Genomic DNA, 23,090 nt, shown 5'->3' on the forward strand with positions numbered 1-23,090 from the left:
GTAGGTCAGATTTGACAAGGATCTGTGTGGAAGTGTATGTGTGTGGAAGAGTACAGTGAATTTTTGAATATTATTTAATCTTTTAGACAACAAGAAATGGTTTGGAAGTATGTTTACAAAGAACCAAAATAAGTAGAGCAAGACAGAAGCTGTGTGGAACTTTGAGCTGAAGGTCTTTGTGAGTATTTGGGATTGGCAGCTAGGGCTCAGTTATTCCTTGCTGAAGGGCTGTCAGACTCTCCATTAATGTGTAGAGGAATGACACATGGGTTATGATAGTGTCTGTCTGTGTGTGAAACACTACAGCACTTTGCATTAAGAAAGTGAGGAGGAATCAATGATGGTGATGAGTCCAGGCTGTCAGATGGGTTTCAGCATCTTGTGACAAATATTAAATCTCAGTCTCCCTGGGCAGACAGGAGAGACTCAAGACATGGAACATAAACAATAGCTATAGAAGCATGGGGCCATGTCTGATAAATTAGCTATGTTCACATTGATTATCACTGATGTTAGATCCAGAGGCTTTTCTTTGGTAAACAGTACTGTAAACACTGCTGGTTTAAACAAATAACTGTTTTTGTGGGTCTCATTTTTTTTATTTGCTTTAGTCCAGTGGCATCAAAATCGTCCATGTGTAACTGTTACATCATTTACCTTAATGCACCATGCTAATGATTTAGCATAGTGAATGACTAATGATATTCAAGGCTAGGGCACTGACATAACGCACTGATAATAAGAAGTCTGTGTTTTCCAGGGTTTTCATTTCAGGGACCTATTGCAGAAAACGCCTTAACTAAGTATTTAAGTATTATTACATATATTGGCCTTATTTACCTTCAATATCAGTCTCTGTGTATTATTCAATACAGCTTTATTTGTATTACACTAACTGACAACATCTTAGGGTATGATTTATCAACGCCCTGATGGGTTTAGGATTTAATTCCACCCGATTCTTTAAATCTTTTGTCTTCTGAATTTTACATCAAGTAACACTTTTCTAAATATATTCCATACATTTCATATGCAGTTTCTTGTACATTAGTGACCCTCTGCCCATCTTTACGTCTGAGAGCCTCTACCTCTCTGGAATGTTCCTTTCCCAGTCATTTTATTGACCTGTTGCCAATTAACCTAATAATTTGTCAAATGCTCCTCTGCTGCAAATTGAAAATGAGCCTAAACATCAGTTTCAGCGTCTAATATGTTGTTAGTGTTTTGTTGGGATTAAAATATGGGTTTATGAGATTTGTAAATTATTATTTTCTGATTTTGTTCACAAAATGTTTTTGGACTTATGATCGTATTTAATACACAATTACTTAAATATGTTAAAGGGCATATCACAATTACTCGCACTAACAAACTTGATGCACATTCAGTCAGCTGAAAAAGATGCTGGTGTGTTACAACAGAGCCAGCATTGATTTACACACCAAAAAGGGAAGAGACAGGCGCTAAGTGACGCTCCAGACATTTGTTAAGGCTGACTGACAGTTTGGTTTATAAGCCCCTTAGCGTGTTAGAGATGGACTTGTTTTTCTTAGATGAAAATATATGCAATAGCTTAATAGTGGCTTAATTCCCATTACAATATGATTTTCATTAAAAAAATCATGTATCAAACTTCTTTCATCTTTGGTTAAAATGTGTTTGAAGCAACTGAGCGTTGTCCGGTTTATGAGTCAATGGGAAGCACAAACAACACTAATACCTAAAACCCATCCTGTACTTTCCCCAAAACACCAAGTGTTGATAACAAGTGATTTTCAGCACATTCTGTCATGGAGGTATTATTAGTTGTGATGTCTTTTTCTTTTTTCTTTGGCTACTGTATTAACAGAATGTCAACGATTGTCTGGATCATGTTGGATCATCTTTAAGACCAAACTTTGATCTCTCCTCATTTACACAAGCATACACACACATTCAGTGTGCGTATGTGTGTGTGTAAGTATGTGTGTGTGTGTGTGGGTGTCTGCAAGAGGGAAACAGAGTGAGTACTACAAGTTAAAACTAGTGGATAATGCTAATGAACTAGAGGACAGAGGAGGTGATAAGTGTCCGACTTAGGGGATTTAAATAGACTGAAAAAAACATACAACACTACATGCATTACATTTATGTTTACACAAATATAAATACTTCTATTTATCTCTTTGTGAGGGCCGTCAGCCCAAATCTAAGTGTGAATCATCGTTCTAGAAAATTCCCTCATTATGATGGTTTTCTAAGTAGGATTTGCATACACAAGCACAGAACACACATGCCATTAGCTCAGCATAATTTTGCATGGCGCTTCTGCAATAAATTCTCATGTTAATCAATTGATGGGACCCATAGGGATTTCTTGCAGGGCAAAAATGGAAAGCATGGTTAAAATTCAGCCACTCAATGATTGAAAGAAAGCTCTGCTCCTGTTGCACACATCTTACAGTAAGTGTATACAGTTAATTGAAGGAAATTGGGTGAGGTTATCATATTTAGAAATATATATTCACACCTACCTATCCATTTGGAATGAGTAGGTGTGTCCAAGTATTTGACTACATATGTATATGTTATAAATAACTTCCCCAAAACTTAATGTAGTGCATTTAAATCATACGTACATGCATCCTGCACACAAAGCTTTGCTACATTTGATTTACAACTCCCTCCCTCTCATACAGATTAATGAACTTGTCCCTCTGTTGTTCATAAAAAAATATGGATTAACTTCTCCTATCAACACCCTCTTACTTCTCTATCGTTGTCTTTGCAAATGGATGTTCCCCTAACCCTAAAAAGAAAACAACAAAACAACCAAAAAGTCAGTTTCAACCTGCAGTTAACAACATTAGGCGATGTAGCCCAACGACTTGTAGCTGTATAAGATTCATGTCAAGTCAACTTTACTGAGTCTGCAACATTAAAAAAAGCTGTAATCAAATATTAACCAGTCTTTAAGAAATTCTATTGATCTTGTTACAAGTTCATGTTTACTGTGTTTATAAACTGCAATCTCAAACAAAGGAACTTAATAATTATAACTATAATACTTTATTTTCTTAGAGTTTCCTTAGTTTTTTTTTTTTCTAATTTAAAAATGTAAAAATTGTGGCAGGACTCTTGGATTGTTGTATCTGCAGCTTAATACTTAAACTGAACATTGTCCATTATTATCACAGCTAATCAATGTACTGTGTGTTCTGGTAATCTAATTACCAGAGCGAGGCTCCATATCTGTCGTACAACTCTCCAATTCAATTTGCATCAGATAACATTTAGCAGTCTTAGCTAGGCAAGCCAAAGAGATTACTTAATATTAACAGTCAGATTTGTTTCATCATGTGTATTTAACAATCACAATGTCATGAACATAGTACTGAATGCAAACAGAAGCTTTGTTTTTCACATTTTAATTATGCTGATTTGATGGAAGGGAAGATACCTGTTAATAGGAGGGGGTTATAAAGAAAAACCCTAAATAAAGAAGGATGAGCCATTTTGTGTTTGTCATTTTATGTTAAAAGCATACTCAAAGATTTATCTAATCCCTTCACAGCTGTATGTTGAAGGTCCACCATAAAGGTACTTTATTGACTGTTTGTGCACTAAGGGCATATATATACTTTAACTAGCTTTTATTGCCATTATTTTACTTAGTTCATTTTACTTTCAATTGTTATCTTATTTTCTATCCCCATCCATATCCCCATCCATATCCCCATCCATATCCCCATCCATATCCTGTTGGGATCAGACAACTATAAAAGACTAAACCAGGAGAGTGACAGCAATTATCCAGCTGAAGAGCGGGCTCAGAAAGAGATGCATCCAATCCAAGAAGGGTGGCATTTATGAAACTTTGATTTCGGTGTGTTAATTGACCTTTGCGTCAAATGACTTGATTTTGACTCATCGTACGATTGCAGCATCACTTCAACGGACTGTAAGTTGTCTGTAAAAAAATGAATTAAATCTATTTTTCTAGTTAATTTTTTGTGGCCCCCTGCCATTTTATGTGACATCATATTTCATCCTGGCCCATGAGTTGGTCATGATGTCTTTTTGTCCAGTCTTTTACTACCAAAGAAAAGTCGTTCCCCTCCTCCTCAGATGTTGTTGTTCTTATTTCTCATGTTGACCATGAGAAGTTATGGTAAATTAAGATTGTGAATGTGTTAAATATTTATTGTCACATTTAGCATATAGATGAATTGACAGAGCATAAACATGGATCATCACATACAAATGGACACCACTGTATGTGTGACAGTATAGTCTTTAACTTCAAACTCATCCGTTTGTTTCTATTCTGTTTTTCAAAGAAATGAAGCAAATTTGCATTTTTTTCCTTTTGACATGACAACCTGTGTTTTAGTAATGAACCTTGTGTAATTACAGGTCGTATTTTTGTGCCTCAAATGAAAATGTGGCTTTTTATTACCTATTGTGTTTGTGTGTGCATGCATGTGTGTGTGTGTGTGTGTGTAGTGAACTGGAGATGTCAGTTTAGAACCTTAAAAGGATAAACCCTGAATGTTGCAGCACTTATGAATATGGATGAGGGATATTGAAACACCCACATGCCATGTATTTGCAACTCATTTGTATGGGTTATTCAACCCTTGAAAAAGAACACCTGGAAAAGATGTTGAAAACCCTCACTGTGGTGGTATATTTGTGCATACAGCATAAAATAATTTGCAAAATGGGTTGCAGGTTGCCACATCATCTAAATGTTACTAAATCACAACTGATAGGACTGACAGTCACCTATAAAGCACACAGCACTGAAGCCTGAAGCGGTGAATGCACAGGGAATAAAAAATGAGTCAAGAAGAAATATTTAATATACTTGTTAAATTCTGCATTTAAGTCTCATGTATTGAACAAAGCATCAACTTTTAAAAGACTACCTATTTAGATGTTTTTACTCATTACAATATTATTTATATTACTCATTACCTTATTATTATTATTATAATTATTTGGCCAATTCACTGCAATAAAATTGACCAAATGGGCCATTTGTTTTAAACCCTTGAACACAATCCAGAACAGCAACAGGAAGAAAATATGGCATATATGAGCGTCTCTCTCTCATTTATTTAACAAGCCACAAAGTCCTCATAAGGAATGAGTGGCTGGTGCAGTAATTTGTACCTTTAAACGTGGAACACATGTTCAAGACATACATATAACACATGCCTAAATTTAAAATACTTTTGTCAGCTCTTAGCTGGGTTTAGGAAATAACCTGGTTTGAGTTAGAAAATGATGATAGATAGGGCTAAAATCACCACACCCAATTCAAATAAAGTGGATCTCTTTAACACCCGTTTCTCAGCCGATTAATGGGTCATTCATTTGGGCCAGCTAAAAACTGCAGGTAATTCCCATGTTTACTTGGTTGCTTGCAACAGTTTATTTCTCAGAAAGTTAGCTTTTTAGCTCAAAGGCTTTGCAGCTTAAGAAAAATCACAAAAAATGTCTGCATTATGGAGAAAAAAGCAAAACTTTTAAAAAAGGAAAAGCAAAACAGAAGTGACAAAAAATGCTGATAAATTGTTTTTTTAAACCTCTTCCATAATAATGCAGTTAGGCTATATGTTACTGACTAATAATTTACCCAAATTAAATCTGTAATAATAATATTATTTGTGTAAGTATTTAGAGAGGTGCATCTAAAACATTTATGAATGTTTGAAGGTATTTTTGCTGTCACTGTTGTTAACACTGGCCAGTGCAGTAGGCTGATGCTGAAACAAGATATAGTCACATAGACAGAATCTTCCACAGTTTTTCATATTACAAAGCACAACAATAATCCCACAGATGTATACAGTGTCACAGCATTTTATGAAATACTCACATTTTCATTGTTGTGGTCAGATTTGATGAGTCCACAAAGTCCACATTTGGAGGTCAGAGGAGAGGGAGGATGGTGCTGCACAACTGACTGCCAAGTGGAAAACTTTATTTCACTGATCCCATTCACAAACGTTACACTGGAAGTCACGCTGGATGGCATTAAAGATATAGAGATTTTGTTCTTGTCTATGAATGCATAGTTTTCTCAGCTGTATCATGATTTTCAGTGAGACCTGGCTGCAGTGACAAGGTGCTGCTACCTGCATCTATCTCTCTCTTGCCTCCCATCTAAGTCATTAGGCAGCATGTCTTCCTCCCGGTAGCCTGTTTGTTCAACAGACTGTGTGCTAATTTTAGACACAGCATGCACTTAGGACTCTAATAGAATTGCGTGTGCATATGTATATGTGTGTCTGAGTGCTTTTGATTAATACGTTTTTGGTGAAATCTGCAGACTGTGATTCTTTTCTTCCTTCTCACCAGTCGTAGCACTTATTGACACTCCATTTTTTAAGGATGAGTGGGACCTTGTGTTCAATAATTAGTGATGAAAGCAATCTTTTTGTGTATTACGTTATCTTCATAGATAGACAATAATTGTTGTCAATTCATGTCCAGTAACTTTTCTTTGTGAGGGTCAGTTAAAGAAGCACTATGGCAGATTCACTCAGTGAGGTCCCCCCCCTCATTCTGCATCCATCTTGCATCCTACCTGTGAGCTCTCTCCAGATAGTAAAAGTCAGTCCTATGTTGACTCTTTATGATCCTTGTCTTCTCTTTTGCTCTGTCTTTTCCTTTATTTCTTCTCCTCCCTTCCTTCCTCATTGTGCATGTTTTCTTTTGTTTGTGCACCCTTCGTTATGGGATTTTAATTTATTGTACAATTTATCTAGAATGACAGTGAATCCTTATCTTGTCTTGTCTTATCTTATCCCAAAGTTGTGAAGTGTGGCCTCAGTACGTTTCTGAGCAGCAAAGGCTTCAGGAATTTACATAATGAATATCAGTGTGCCTTAGAACCAGTCAGGAATGTGGCGTTTTTAGGTTGGAAAGTTACATAGTGTGACTTTAAAAGGGGGAACAAGTTGAGTGTTTGACAGAGGAAATAAATTATCCATATATCCTGCTACTTTTTCCTTCACACCATCTCCTAATTACTCTTATTTCTACCTGCTTTTGGTGCAATCAGATGATGAAATGAGGCAGACATTCAACATCCACAGGTGCATTTTTTTGTAAACTACTCACATTGAAATAACCCTAAATTAAAGTTTAGCTTAAAAATGTACAGATGGAATCACACATAGGCTACATATCAAACCCCTGACATGTTTTTGAGAACATTCACTAGTTTATCATTTCTGAAATGAAAATGGATTCCTCTTACCCCGTAAGCACTAGACTCCATTTCAAAGATGTGTTTATATTGTAGTCTCATGTAACCTTGAATATGATCCAATAAATGTAGCCAAAAATTAGCTTATAACCTAATTTAGCTCCAAACTTTATATGCAAAGCATTAGACCTTATTATTATTATTTTTAACATTCAGAGTAAAAACAAGACTAAATTTTCTGTTTCATGGAGACTTTATAAGCAGAAATACTGTAGAATGAAATGCCAGCACATCCATCAGACAAACTCAAAGTCGCAATGTTTGACAATACTGGGCTCCAATCCAGGCTGTACAATTCCTCAAAGCCGCCCTGGTGAGAATTATGACGCTAATGATACAGGTTACAGGAATGACACATTTCTTGCTATTAAAATGATATATTAATCCCTATAACAGCAGTTTCCCCTTCAGATTGGAAACAATAGCCATTTTTGTCTGGAATGATAACACGATTGCAGGAGCCTAAATGAGAGGATGTATTTTTATCAGTGTAGACAGAGGGTAATAATTATGATTTTAGGACCACACCTTGAACTGTGATAAATGTAGTGACTGGAATTAGCTAATCACTGCACAATGGCCTTTCTGTTGATTAAGAACCAGCTGCTGCCCAGGTCATTGAATGTTGTTGAGTAAATGTCTGCAGCACATTGATCCTGGAAAAAGGCAGAAAATTCTCACTTTCACAGTATTTATTTAAATAATATTTCATTAAATGCAACTGTTACAAAATGCAAATTGTTGCGTACAATGTGTGCTGCTAAAGTTTTACAACTTTTAAGGTTCATAGCTATTTTCATCGTCACAAGATTTTAGTAAATCATATTAGTTTCTGTCTCCTGGAGATATCCTTATAGTAGCTCACCTAGCTACAACAACCCAAATACTAATTATTAGTCTTATAAGAGGAGCTTGTTGTTTCTAGTTGTGATTAGCAAACTGTTACACAACGTTCTGAAAGCATCCAACGAATTACAGTAATCCTGATTGTGTTGCAAAAATCACCGGCTCAGGCGAAACCACACACTAGCCTGAAAGACAAATAATGTAGAATTGTCTCTGCATGCTAGAGTTAGCAGAGACTGAAGGTGATTGAATGGATCCAGACATGCAATTAAGTTGTATTTTAAGCAGTGAAAGTAATCACTGCTCTAACAACACCTTTTAACCTCACCAAAGTGTGGATGAAGCAATTTTCAAACAGTTTTGAAAATATCCTGTTCCCCTGTTGAACTAAGTAACCCTCAGAAAAGAAAAATAAGGAAATAAAAATGACTTTCTTGCCACCTGTCATTTTGTTTCAGTTTTTCAGGCCCTTTTTCTTTTATTCTCCTTTCTCACTTTCTAATTTACCGTCCGCCCTTTATCCACCTCTCCAGCTCTCTGACTGCCTCTCACTTTCTCATGCTGAACATCTTTAGTGTCTCTCTTCTCTTTCCCTCTTTCCTTCTTTCTCTCTAAAGGGAGCAGTCTGTCATGCATGGCTGTCCCTGAGTGAGCGGCGAATCAAAAGCCCCAGCGTTGACATAAACCTCAGCCAAACTGCAGAAATCCTATTTAAAAGCCTCCAGTTGGACTGACAGCTTGGTGGAAAAACACTCACACACAAAATAAATAAATAAATAATGTTATAGGCTGAAATATATATCCAATCAAAGACAACTTTAAGTTATGCCAACTGAAACTAAAACAGAAAAAAAATATTTTTGTCTTATTACACAGATGTAATCATATTTTTATTTCACTAACTGTGACAAGACTTACTACTATGAACTGATAGAAGATGGAAAAATTGACTTTACAAGATTGTTATGATGAATTTAGTTGATCACCATCCAACCAAAATACAAGAAACTTTGGACTCACCCTAAAAACATTCCTGAGATTTTTCTTCCTCAAAAGGCCATACAAGTTTTAATTTCCTTACTTTGTTCGCAGGAGCTTAGTAAGTTATTGCTTAATCAGAGAAAGAGCAAGTGGCACACGTGTGTTAAAACTTATCCTCTTCGACATTTTCTCTATCTTATTATAATTTCTCTTACATTTAAAATGTGTTTGATGATGTCATCATCTGCCAATACTGTTAATTAACAGTCTATATCACAATCTGGCAGAATTACTAATGCCTGCTATAGAGAAAAATTTAACTTTACCAGACTCTTTCTGACTGTAAATGGCCCCAGTGGGAATAAAACATCTAACCCTCCTTCTGATAGAACACTGTTATTCCAATTAGCTGCACAAAGCTCACTTTCCTCTGTTTTATAAAATCTCTGCTCTCCCTGTACTCATTCTTTCCCCTTTTCTTTTCATCTGCTATATTTTAAGGGTCTCACATTTATGTTTGCACCTTGACAGGTGAATATGGCTGTTGTCGTGGAAACCAGGTCACCCACTGTGAATGTTGCCGTATCTGTGATGCATGTTTGAATGTGCGTAGGCTGAGATGGTGGGCAGTGCTGTATATCCCCATGTGTGAGGCACCATGGGCATGTTGGGACATCAGCAGGGAGAAATCTGCCGGGAATGACTGCGATGGCAACGATGTGATCAGAGCCGCAGGAGGACACTTACTGTACACACAGCGACAAAAACAAATATGCATCTACAGTAACGTGAAAACCAGGCAAACACTGACAATATGACACTAAAAAAGGAAAACAACAAGGCTTGTTCAGCCTGTCTATGTTCAAGATCTTTGATGTTTTTCTATTTTTTTATTTTCAATGTACACTCATAGCTCACTGCTGTCTTGTCACTGCTTGTTTCAAGGTATTTTGCATGCAAATGACAGTTCCTAGAAATAATGACCTTTGCTTTCTATTCCAGAAATACTTCAAGAGTTTGACACAACTCAGTGTAATTCAAAACTAAAAACAGCCCAGTATTATGATTGCTTTTATGTAGCATTGTCATTGGAATATTCTATTTTTATTTTAAACAGGACCCCTTTCATCACAGAAGACAATAATAGCCATGTGCAATTATTATTGCAATTTATGGTGGTTTATGTTGCCAGTATCACTTAGTTTTAGGAGCTACATCTTCATATATGTTATGTCTGAGGCAGGATGAGCAGCTAAACCCAGCACAGTGCAGAACAGAAGAGGATTGAGTCAGACAGTTTGAAACTGGGAAAGCAACAAAATCAGTGGCTAGAACAGGTTAAATCTGTGACATTTATCCACTGAGTGCACACATAGGAATTACAGTATTCTGTACAGTAATTAAGAAAAGAATGTGTTTATAACATTTACTGTTTTGTTGCACTGGTCATTACGTCAAACTGAATCTATACCATTAAATTAAAAGTATGTCTGTATTAAATATTCTTAATAGTGTGGTGTGGCTGTTTTTTTTAGGATATGACACTTGCTCAAAAGCCTACTCATGGCCTGACATTACAGAACATCACGTTTGGCCCCTTGATATTTTAACCCTTTGTTCTTCTTTTTTTTCCTTTTACTGGGACTTGTCCAGTTAAAACTGATAATTAGGCTAAATCAGTGGAACTTTGGAGGTAAGAACATGCCAAATGGCATATTTCCATATTTCTAGGTATTAAGTGCCAAGAAAGGTAAAGCATTACAGCGTTATAGCAGGCACCACTGTACCTGACTACTGCTTTCTTCATAGTAATTTAATAAATTTCCCCCTGATAGGCTGGGGTTAGAGAAAACTGTGTCGCTATGTGTCATCGTAAGGCCAGTTCAGGATTATCTCCTAATATAGCCCAGAGGAAGTATCATGGTGATAGCTTCCCTGTGTTTGTGTGTGCCATGTGCCTTTTCTGCCTCTTTAATCTGGCACTTGTAGCACCTCCTCAGCACAGGAAGCCACCTGAGCAACAAAAATAAACACAAAATTTATTTTTTCTTCTGGTTCACAGACATTAAACCACAAAAAATGGCGCATCACACAAAGTTACCTGATAGAACCAGAGAGCTATTTTGTTAGGAATGCGCTCCCGTTTACAACCATTGTTGCCTTGTTTAGTCTTTGTTAGACAACAAATTGTCACATTTAATGGACAAAGGGAAAGATAGAAAAGAAAATGAGAAAGGAAATGGACTTTAATAAAAGTGACTGACTCACTCAGTACAACTGAATGCAAGATCAGAAAATAACAAGCCAGTTTTATACCAAACACTAATCCTCCAAAAACTCTAACCCACATATTTGATAAAAAAGATAAAATGAGGCGAGAAAATGACCATACTTTTAATGATGGGTTTATTTTATGAAGTCACATACAATGGATTTTATGAATTACTACTGATGTGTTTTAAAATTGAAAAAAATTTAAAATGTTTTTTTTGTAAGCTTTACATGTGCAGATATTTAACATTTAGTAATGAGGGTTAGAAATGGAGATAGATACAACAATCTCGGTTAAGAAACTCTATCCTGAAGTTAGAATTCCAGAGTTGTGCAAACAAAACACAACGTAAGAGCAAATTAACTGTAGTGTTAAAAAAATTATGTCAACGTCACATTCTCCGTATTTAAATTAAAATCTTATTTTAAATCTCTGATAATTTTAGATTTGACATATTGGAGATGGTATAGAATTACAAAAAATAATAAAAAAAAAAGTCTGGATTTTTCAAAGGTTTGCATCAAATTTGCAGAATGTCAGGAGCTGCCATGAAAAAGCAAAAGTTACCTTTTTGAAAATGGGTAACCACAGATCCATAAAATAGATTAAGTTAAATAACAAAGAATGGTCAATGCATTTGGGAACTCAGATTCAATGATGGACAAAAGAGTTTCTCTCAAAGGGGACTCCCTGCCCTCCTCTCTTCCTATCACCCGCCTCCTCCCTCAGTCCACGTCTCTTATCTTCCTGGCTTCTCTCTTTATGCTTTTCTAACTCATCCTCTGAGGTGTGCACAAGAGATGGTAGAGAAAGAGGGAGTTATCTTTCCTCAAGTACAGTATGTTGAGGATCAGTTCTATTCTAGGGAATGAGGATAGGATGAAGAGAGAAGAGGGAAAACCAGAGGGACAAGAGTTCTCTCTCCGCATGCATTAACCATGAGAACAGAGCATCAGAGAGGCTCCAGCTAGTCGACAGGAGGAGGCAGGAAGCCCCAGGCCAGCAACACACACCTGGACCCACTCTCACACTCACTGTACAAGTGTGTATGAGAGAACACATATAACCATATATAACCACAGAAACATGTGTCCAGTCACATGTAAGCAATAGTCTGCTCATAACTTAATGCCATGCTCTCAAACTTATACACATATACATATGCAAGTTTGTGTGTAGATGCAACCTCAGGAGTTAGCAGGAATATATAATGAGTTGCTTTAAATTATTAATACTTTTTGCTGGAGCATCCAGATATCAACAGACTGACAGAGAGACAGACAGAGAGACAGACCCAGTCTGTCCAAAAAAAAAAAAAAAAAAAAAAGGTGCATGACGACATAAGGCTGACATAACCACATAACCATAATGTGATGGCATTGTCTGATAATGTCTTTTTGCTCTCTGGAAAAATACTGTTGATGTTTCTCTTTGCTCCTTAATGGCAAACTGGCATTTATTTCTTTACTGTGAATAGTCTACGTCTTCTATTAGCTGACATTTCACTTCACACTGAAATTAAAGCCCTAAAATTGTGTCACTGAGGAAGAAAAACTTTGGCTAAAACTTTGGCTTTGGCTGTGCTAAGACTAGTATTCAGTGATGATGTCCCTGCCTAATTATTAATGAGGGGAGCTTTTTTTGTGCAGATATTTGTTGCAAGAGCACTACCAGCTCAGAGGTTAATGTTTCCCATAGTGAAGGAGACTTTGAAGTGGAGGATTAGCCACTTGGCAGGCTTATTCCAACCATCAACGTGTTGTGAGTTGGATTAGAGCAAGAAGAAAACTTGCTTATGAAGCAATAATCATTTATGCTGTAAATGAATTGCTTGGTTATAAAACTGAGAGGAATAAAATCTTTTAGACAGAAGAAGATAAACTGCTTAACACTTTTGTGAAATTCTCATCAGGCTTTGGTTAGGTTTAGGAAAACCTTGTGGTTTGGGTTAAACTTGCAACCTGTTTAAGGTTAAATAATAACCACAGTTATCAGGGCAGAAAAAAGCCAAAACTATATTTAAAAGAAACTGATATAAGCTGCTAGTCTGTAACCTGAAACTGGTTGTTACAATCCTCTAAAACTCTTCTCCATTTGAGTTTCTGATCTCTTTCACACACACTAATGTGCCTGCACACTTCTGATCATCCTAGCTTTCAAAAACAAACTCAAACATACACACATGCTCATCACTGATGTCCACTCCTATCACTATTTCCTCACACCGGAAGGAAGGTCGTACTGTAGATAAAAGGACAAGCGGAAAGAAGAGAAGAAGAGCAGTGGTTGATGGAGAGGGAGAGACTGGCCATAGGAGGTTTTTAAAAGGATGGCTGGGTGCTGTCACTATATGATAAGAGTGTTTGAGGTGGAGGTGATACGACTCGTTCACACCCTCCTGCCTCAGAAAACTGTGCTGTCTGGCTGGCTTACTGGGAGGAAAGATGTGCTATCGGCCTTTTACTGTTGAAGACTACAGACACCCTTTGGTGCAATATCCCCAATATTTTGTGTGCCTAAAGTCATCAAAGGAATCAAAGCAGATCTAATCTAATAAAAGCAGAAAATTAAAATTCTAAATCAATTAATCAAACTCTGTTAGCGCTTATCCTGTGATAAAGCTTTGCAACATTTTTCACATTGCAGCCCACATGTAGTTGTAAACATGTAAACACATCTTTAAACAACACAACATATTATAGAGTATGTGAGCATGACCACTATGATCAGGTATGTCAATGTTAGAACACATTAACAGGTTACTGAAAGAGATTGATGTCAGAAGACACTTCAGATGCAGTCCATCTCCCCATTTGAACATTTTACTGCTCCCTGAGGACTTTCAGTAAATGTCAACACTAATGTAGCTGGGCTTTAGATATCTCTCTTGTGAGATCTGAAGATCCTCTCTTTGGATCCCAGCCAAAAATGTAGCAGGACGACATCTCTAATATAAGTGTAAAAACATTTTAATTTTCTTGCTTCAATTAATAATTGTCAGTTTGAAGTTTGTACTGATCTTCTCCAGCTCATCTTGCTCTCCTCTTTCTCTGTAGCTTTATTCATTAGCGCCTTATAGGAGTGAAATGGTGCAGATGTTTGGGCTTCAATAGCCTTTTTTGCAGTTTTCATGATTATTTAGAAGAAAGGTTTGATTGTATTTTGGAAACAATAAGCTCTGTGTTGGTGTTTGTGGATAGTGTTTTGTGTTTTTTGCAGCAGGAAAAAAACTATATTTATGAGGATACACTATGATTTAAATGTTCCTCTCTCTTATTTTTTACCTGCTTAAAAAGTTAATGATCAAAAAGAGGATCTGGCTCTATTTTTAAGCAAACAATACATTTAGAAATTTGCTGACTTTTTTTAATGGTCTGTATTTTATACCAGGGTTAAACCAGGTTTAAAAGGGTATTGAATTTGTTTTATTGTTTATTTAATAGTGTCCTATAAATTAATTATATGTGGCTTAGTCTCAGATAAATGACATTTGAAGATCTTAGCAGCTACTGCGGTGTCACCAGAAAAGCTCATTTTCCCCCATCTACACAAACTCAAGCATTAACAATTTCATATTTTATTTCTACCTGCAGAATGTCCATGTTGCAGCTCAGTCCGTGGGCAGAGTAAGACGGTGTGTGTTACCTCACCGTGTTGTAACTTGGTCCATGTTATCAGTGAAACTGTCTGATACAGATTAATATGGTGCAGCAATCACAACAGAACATTTACTTTGACACATATGACTTTTTTGATGGTTGAGTTACTTTTGGTGAGTAGTAAGAAGTACTTCACACAACCCCCACCTAAAAGTAATTGAATATCCATTTAATATGTTATCAATTTTAATTCTTGAAATCTTTAAATTCTACCATTAATTTGAAATGAATTTTGTGTAAAAGATAAAAAAAGTTATACTGAGTTTTTGATTTGTAGACAGTGATCAGTTGTTGATGTTCCTCTGATGAAATTCTGCATTGTAACAAAACATGTGGTCTTTTAACGCTGTAAAACAAAGCTGTAACACTTGCTAATGGCATCCTTCATGTTTGCTTGACCCACGCACAGCAAATATAAACACTTTCTTCATCATTTCATTAAAAATGCATAGAAATCCAGTCACTTGGCCTCTGATTTATCTCTTTTCTTTGGTTTTCCCATCTTATGTTTAATTTCTTGATCTTATTTCTTTCTCAGCTTCAGTATTCCTCCTTTCTTACATTAACAATTTGCATTGCTATATTCCAAACACGTCTAAATGTTTTATGAGGCCATACTTTTCCTCATCCATCCATTGCATCACAGCCTGGTATCATTTTTTATTCTGACTTGAACCTGTTATTGATCGAACAGTAGAGCTTTTAATCAGAAGTTGTGCCTTTACTCACACAGATACGTATTTGCTATCTTTGTGAGGACAATCACAGGTATAATATATTCCATAGTCGCCTTTTGTGACCTTGACCATCACAACTAAATGCTCACCCCCATCCTCACCCTCCTCAACCCTATCTATTTATGTGTAAGTGTACATGTTTTCATGCACACCTCTGCACAGAGTTCATATGAACATATTGGACAAGGCTGAAAGTGCTGAGGCAGATTTTAATTAAAAAACATACATTATAGTGGGATACTGGTCAATAGCATCGACCAGTTGAGGTTATTCAGTGAAGAGATGCAATGGATCAATAGCACAGGAGGTGTGTGTGCATTTCAGTGCACGCTGCATTGTGTGGCATTGCAGCATGCACTGAGATCACATGATAAGAACCTGAGTTATGAACTGAGAATGGCCACTTGTGAGTGTGTGTGTGTGTGTGTGTGTGTGTTCTGGTGCACAGCCTCAGTAGTGAGAGGTTTAGGTGTTTTATGACTTTCTTCTGGGCAGAAGCTTGCTGATGGTAATCATGCTGAGCCTTTTATGTGTGTGAATGTGTGTGTGTAGGTGTGTGCAATCCCTTCATCAGGACAAATCTGAGAATGAGCTGTCAGTTGGCGTGCCGTTAGGTCTTGAATGAGGAAGTATTCTCATTTTAAAAATATGGACCATTTTCCAAGTTTAGTAGTGAATTTCATGTTTACAGTTTTTTTTATTTTTGCTTTTATCTCAGGAGGCTTATTAACTGTAAAACTCATCTGGCGTTTCATGAGTAAAACTGTGTATGCACAAAGGGAGAAATTTACATATTCATTCATTTAGCATGGTTTATAGTTGTGTGTTCATATGGTTTATAGTTGTGTGTTCATATGGTTTATAGTTGTGTGTTCATATGGTTTATAGTTGTGTGTTCATATGCATCTCTTTGTTAAAGCTTGGTTACATAAAATCTTGCACAAAGGCTTACACCAGACTGGAACAAGTCTAGGAAGTCTACATTAGAAATGAGGCATGACACAACCAAAATAATGATAAGCGTCTTGAGCAAAGGAAAACTAAGGAGTGGATATGCTAATGGTCGTAATGACTTTTTCAAGACAGGTGTGGCTAATGGAAACCCAGGTGTGAAGCACAGACACAAAGCTGAACTAAGTAAGCTGAAGAAGGGAACATGCTAGGGGACAAAATCTAAGAGAAATTAAAAGTTGTAAGGCAAGAACAATATACTTAAAAACACCAAATCTAAATAGAAGATAATTTCTCAGTCCAGGAAATTTAAGGGACAAACAACAAAAGCCACAGATCATTATATTTTTTTTGCTGTTAATGAGTGGGTGTTAAATTAGAAATGAATAAAGAACATCAGCATTTAAGGAGGAGGATGGGACCCCAGCTTTATCTGCAACTAATGAACGCATAATCGGTTTGTTGGGTCATATGGATCAGTGTGGATCTGATGATCCGGAGAGAGAGAAAGAGAGCGAGAGAGAGAGAGACAGCTGAAGCACAGAAATGATTTGGGAAGACTTAATTTACTTACTAAAAAAACTTTAAATACTCCTTTCCTGCTTTAAGGCTCATTAGTGAGGTCTTTTAACACCCCCAGAGATCCATATGCATGATTGTTAGATGTCTGCTGTTATTTATAGCAAAAATCCTAAGAAATAATAAGAACAAATAATTGTTTTCATACACTGATTTTATTTAAAGTGCACACATGATCATGGCCATTCTTTATAAATACTAATCGTGTTTATGCATAATTTTGGAATCTGTGATATTATAAATATCTAAACCATCTACAGAAAACTACTTTGTGACCCAATTTCACAATGTAAGTAGATTGTCATGTGATATCCTTCCCTTTGTACAAGCTCAGGCAAAGGAGAACAAAATTACAGGAGCTGGAATCAAATTGGCTTCATCTTCCTCTTGACACATGTGTGGCACTGTCTGGTGTTACAGTAGGAAAAAGAAAGAATAAATTAACTTCATTTGAGCTGCACGTAAATAGAAACAGACATATTTAACTTAAATAATCATATCTGATGGCAGCTGATGTTTTCAAAATGCTATTTATCAGTTTACGAATGTCATTAAGTACTCATTTTCATTAAAATTGGTAATCCAATATCATTTAAATCCTGAGTAGCTAATCTATCAAAGTGTTCTACTTCTGTCAGATAATGACTTGCATGCCCCTTCCTTTAAACGCCTTTGTTTATCTTTTTTTATGCTATCAGTTGCTTTGTCATTGACAAGAGGCTTCATATTCACAGCACAGCCACAGAAGATGATGTTATAGGTTTTCTGAAAGCAAAACTCTTTAAAAACAACAACAAAAAAGCTTCTTATCTGATATTAGCAACAAACAGCCATGAGATTGCTGCTAATGATACTGCCAGGAGTCAGGCTTCCATATAACAAAACAAAACAACCGAAAAATAGAAAATAAATAAGGCTGTGTAATTTAATCAGAAAGTGGTGATAAAAGCTGAGTTACACTTGGTTGTAATAAAAAAAATAAATAAATAAATAAAAGCATAATCATAAGAGCTTGGAGAAACATAAAAAAACAAAGCAAACTAACTCTTAATCCTTACCACTGTTTCTTTATATTTTTTGTGGATGTTCAATCAAATATTGTAGATAGGAGACTTACTGATGCTATAATAACAGTACATTGCTACATTCAGATTAACTTCTCTCAGCATGGATGAGTACCTATATGGACGAGTCTAGCTCAGCGCAGCAGTGTATGAACTTCAGTTTGTTGTCATGTAACGTTCCACTTTATTCTCCTGTTGTTTCTAACCTGTAATTCAGCCTAATAAAGGAGGTTAGGCTTATGTGAAAATTCAGTCTGCTCGAGTTTACACAAAACCTGATCTGTTTATGTCTACCTTTAGGACTAGTTATTAAACTTCAAGAATACGTGCATTAAGTAATTTTAAAATATGATGTTTTTTCCCTATATTTACTGTTACAGAGGGCTTTTTATTTTTTAAATTCTTGCATTTTCTTCCTCTGCAGCTCAGCCACTGAAAGCAGGTGTCAGCTGCTTTTTTTTAGATGTGATTTAGTAATGAGTCATGGGTTAACCTGAACCAGGTTGTTAAAACACTGCAGCACTGTCAGCAATGCTGAAGTAACTGTGTATTACGGCTCTCATTATTCTGATGGTGCATTTATTGATTGATAGGAACACAATTTCTAATATCTCACTTGTAGAAAAATAATGTGCCAACAAAAATAGTATTTCCTAGTTTTGATATAAAACGATGCTGGTAGTACTTTATGAACTATTTCCTTTTTGACAGTTAACTGTAACTGCTCCTTTAATTGAATTTTTAATACCCTAAACTCTAAACACAGCAAAAGTATGTAATTAATTGCACTTTTTTGTGTTGGTAGTCACTTTAGACACCCAGTTACATCCAGTTGTTTACATTTAATTTCATGAATGTGTGTGTGCACTTGGTTGTCATACTCAAGGTTAGAGGCTACAGTATTCAATGTATCTCCTCACAAGAAGAAATATATATGTTTGTGTGAGTGTGTATGTGTGCTGGAGTGCTTCCATTATTAGCTGTAGAATCTCAGAGCCTCATCATGGGAATACTTCCTGGAATGTCCTCTCTCTGTGTGGAATATTGATCAGGACATTAGTCTGCTGCCAAGTCTGTAAGCGCCAGAGTTCTCCTGGTGGAGTCGCTCTGCATAAAAGCCTCCACTCAGTGACTAAGTCAAGATACACATGGAACATACAGTGAGCCCACATGTGCTCTTACAAATGGTACTTTCATCGTCTCACATACTGCATTCACAGTGGTTTTCAGTCCAACACAGGGGACTGCAATTTTCACAATCCAAAGAGCCATTTTTTCCTCAGCCCAGCTAAAAAAAAACTTGTTTATAGCCACAAATGTTATGAGACCTTTTGAAAAAAAAGATAACTTATAATTTTTGATAAATATCTACTATAATGTAGTGACCCTCTTTCTGGCTTGTGATGCCATTGTGTTGCTTATTTTGTGGAAGCAGGTGATGTGATAAAAACAGTTTGTGGTGGCATAGCTTATTGTCTTTGATAACATTCTGTAATTTTGTAAAGCCATCGTATAGTTGACAGCTTTTCCTCACTTCTCGTCTCTGTCATTTCTTTTTTTGGTGTCTTTGGTGTCTTCATAGTCGTTTCTGTGATGTGATGACTTCATCCCATGAAGATCTTCTCCTCTGGATCATTCTATTTTGTAGTGAATAACTTTAAGCTAGTGGTGTGGCAAAAATACCTTCAGGTAAAAGAAGAGCTCCGGACATCAGCTTGACGTATAAAAAATGATGGTTTATTACAAAAAGTGACATCTTAAACAGATCTGCAGAATCTATGAAGTCTCCAGCCAATTTTTAACAGAATCCCACTGAAAACATGTGTGAAGCATCCTTAAATACCTTTCAAAGACGTTTTTAGTCCTAAATTGACCAATCCTGTGGAAACACATATGTTTACACACATGGTGTTTTGCTGAGTCCAGGTTTTTAAGGCCCCCAAGAGCCTTATATGGTAAAACCTATGCGTGCCTTACATCAGCCTGTCTATACATGGAGTCTAAAATTAACTACTCTTAGTAAATTGCAGTCAGCTTAAGCTGCAACCCAGTATAATCCCCATCTATGTAATTTTAATTAATTCTAATTATGAAATGTTGATATAAGATACTTAAATGGAAAATTTGTCGTCATTTTTGAAGAACCACATTTTTATTTCTACTTTTAGGTTTTATAAAGATAAACATAAAATAATTGCAGTAGACAAACTTTTATGTATGGATGTAATTATTTGTGAAAAATTAGAAAAAAAGCCCATATTTCCAACCTAATGACAGGAAAAATAGATTAAAAAAATATATATATACATATATACACATATACATAGAGATAGATAGATAGATAGATAGATAGATAGATAGATAGATAGATAGATAGATAGATAGACAGATAGATAGATAGATAGATAGATAGATAGATAGATAGATAGATAGATAGATAGATAGATAGATAGTCAGTCTTTAGCATTTTTAGCCATATATTAAGGGCCATTGTGAAAGGCCCAGAGAGCTGCTTGCTGCTCTGAAGCTGCAGGTTGCAGACTCCTGGTCTAACATATATATCACCATGTTATTACTGTCATGCATCAACTGTTAATGCGCCACAGTATCTGCTTAAACAAAATTCTTGCACTTTAGTTTCTTCTTTGGCTCTCAAGACTAATACATCATATCTGGAAGCAAAGAAATTGTTTTCTGTGCTGAAACAATCTGTAGCCAGTAACTGGTTAAGCCAGGAGGTAAAGTAGATTAAAGGAAAGAGGGAACCAATTAATGTTAATTAATCTTTTTTCAGATATAATTAGAGGTTCACACATGTATTTAACACCAAATTCCAGATTCATAATTTGAAGTAACATTAATTTTTATCATCAGCCTTCCCTTGTGCCTGTACAAATGTTTCTATTGTTTACTTTTCCCTCTTTCTACTCCATTTCCCCTCCTCATTTATGGCCACAAACCTTATTGATGGACAGGTCTATTAAAAGCTATGTAATTGCATATGGCCCCACATACACCAGAGGTGCATATGAATCCTGTACAAGCAAGGAGTTGTGTAATATATTACATGTGAGTATTTCTGTGGGCATTTGTGTTGAGTTTGTGTTTATGTAGTACATACATTAATATGTGAGAACTCTAGCCTCTATCTGAGCTCAAGCAACAACACTGAGACACAAACAGCTTCTAATATCTGAGGTGAGCTTAATCTCTGCATGTTCATTCAAGCTCTCCTTTATTTCACTTTAAAGGTAACTTGCATGTAGAGGTTTATATATTTGGACTGCACTGTTTTTGTGCTGGTAAGTGAAAATAAAAGATCAGTTACTCTCATTCTCAGAAGCAGCTAATTCTGCTGCTGCTGTGCTTTGTTTTGCTGTTTCACTATTTTCCAGACATAATACAGTTTTACTGTTACATCAGCAGAAACAGCTGCTTTTCCTTAGAAGTTGTGTTTTTACCGTTAAAAGAAATTTATTTTGCCATGGTTCCAATTTTGTGACTGATGTTTAGCTTTGTGGACAAAAATAAATAAATAAACAAATACAGCAAGCCGTTACATTTTGTGCAAAAATAAGAAAAAAAAAGTGATTTATTCTCATTAGCTGAAATTTTACTCAAAAATAGCAGGGCGTGAGGAGTGTAAAAATGAAACAAAAAGAGTAAATGCATTTTGTCATGTGATACAGGCTTAACTGAGAGCAGCCTCTGTACCTTTGCATATGTAATTAGTACAAATTCAATTCATTTTCAAATACTGAACACTAGGTATGCAGTTACATAGTTTACAGTTGAATGTTAAGGGAATACAACTCTTTTTGTTTTAAGGGTTCCAGCCCTCAAGATTTCTGCCTACAGTTTTTGTGGCCAAATTTCTTTTGTCATTCAGGCATGAAAAGGTTTTTCTTTTCGTCTCATTGAGAAGGACACTCAGTGTATACTGCATTTTTTGGTTATAGCAAATTAAAGCAAGTAAATGTGAGCATGAATTTCCATTTGTTCTTGGGCTTGGTTTTGACAAACACAATAGAATCTCAGATAAGAAGCTGGGACACTAAGACTCGCTTGGTGCAATAATCTTTTGAAGTGCAACACTGAAATATAAATTTGCTGATGTAATGATGCAAGACGCGGACGTCTTTGCAGCTCCAAGACCATCAAATGAAAGAGGAGATTACAGGAGGATGTTTGCAAGGTGCTCAGGCTTCCACACATGTGAGGGTCCATTAAATCTACCGAGCTGTCCTTGAATAAGTCACTCGTCATCCAAAGACTCCAGCAGCTGCCAGCAGTGTGGAACAGTGATAGGTTGCAGTGGACAGCATTCAGGTCATGTTTGATATTGCTGTAGGATGCTCAGGAAGCACTGCAGACATGTTCACCAAAATCCCACAAAATGTGTAAATGTAAATGAAAGCATTATTAAGACGTCATTTGAAGCTGTTACCTTGATGAGAAATGTAAAAGTGAAATGTCTGCCAGTGTTGCTGCAGAGAAAGTGATGAATGACACCTCAAGTTTTCTCTGTGAAATGGCTGTAACACCTGTTCTGTACTTGTAGTGTTTGGAGATCTGTGGCATGAATATTTTATACTGACAGCTGGGTATGTGTGTGTGAGAGGAGTGTATTGTGCATGTTTTCAGTGTGTCTGGGTTTTTATTCATGTCACACTTTGCGTGAGAAAGCCACTGGAAATAGCTCATCCTGCCATAAAGGCCTTAAGTGTCAGGGTTCTTTGT

At 36.2% G+C, this 23,090-nt stretch overlaps 1 protein-coding gene across 1 annotated transcript in view; it reads left to right on the forward strand.

The window, feature by feature from the left end:
- Window positions 1-23,090, forward strand: part of bsna (bassoon presynaptic cytomatrix protein a) — a 154,098-nt gene that overhangs the window by 31,222 nt on the left and 99,786 nt on the right. The window lies entirely within an intron of this gene.

This window comes from Melanotaenia boesemani, chromosome 13 (assembly GCF_017639745.1).
Source record: "Melanotaenia boesemani isolate fMelBoe1 chromosome 13, fMelBoe1.pri, whole genome shotgun sequence".
Classification (NCBI taxonomy): Eukaryota; Metazoa; Chordata; class Actinopteri; order Atheriniformes; family Melanotaeniidae; genus Melanotaenia; species Melanotaenia boesemani.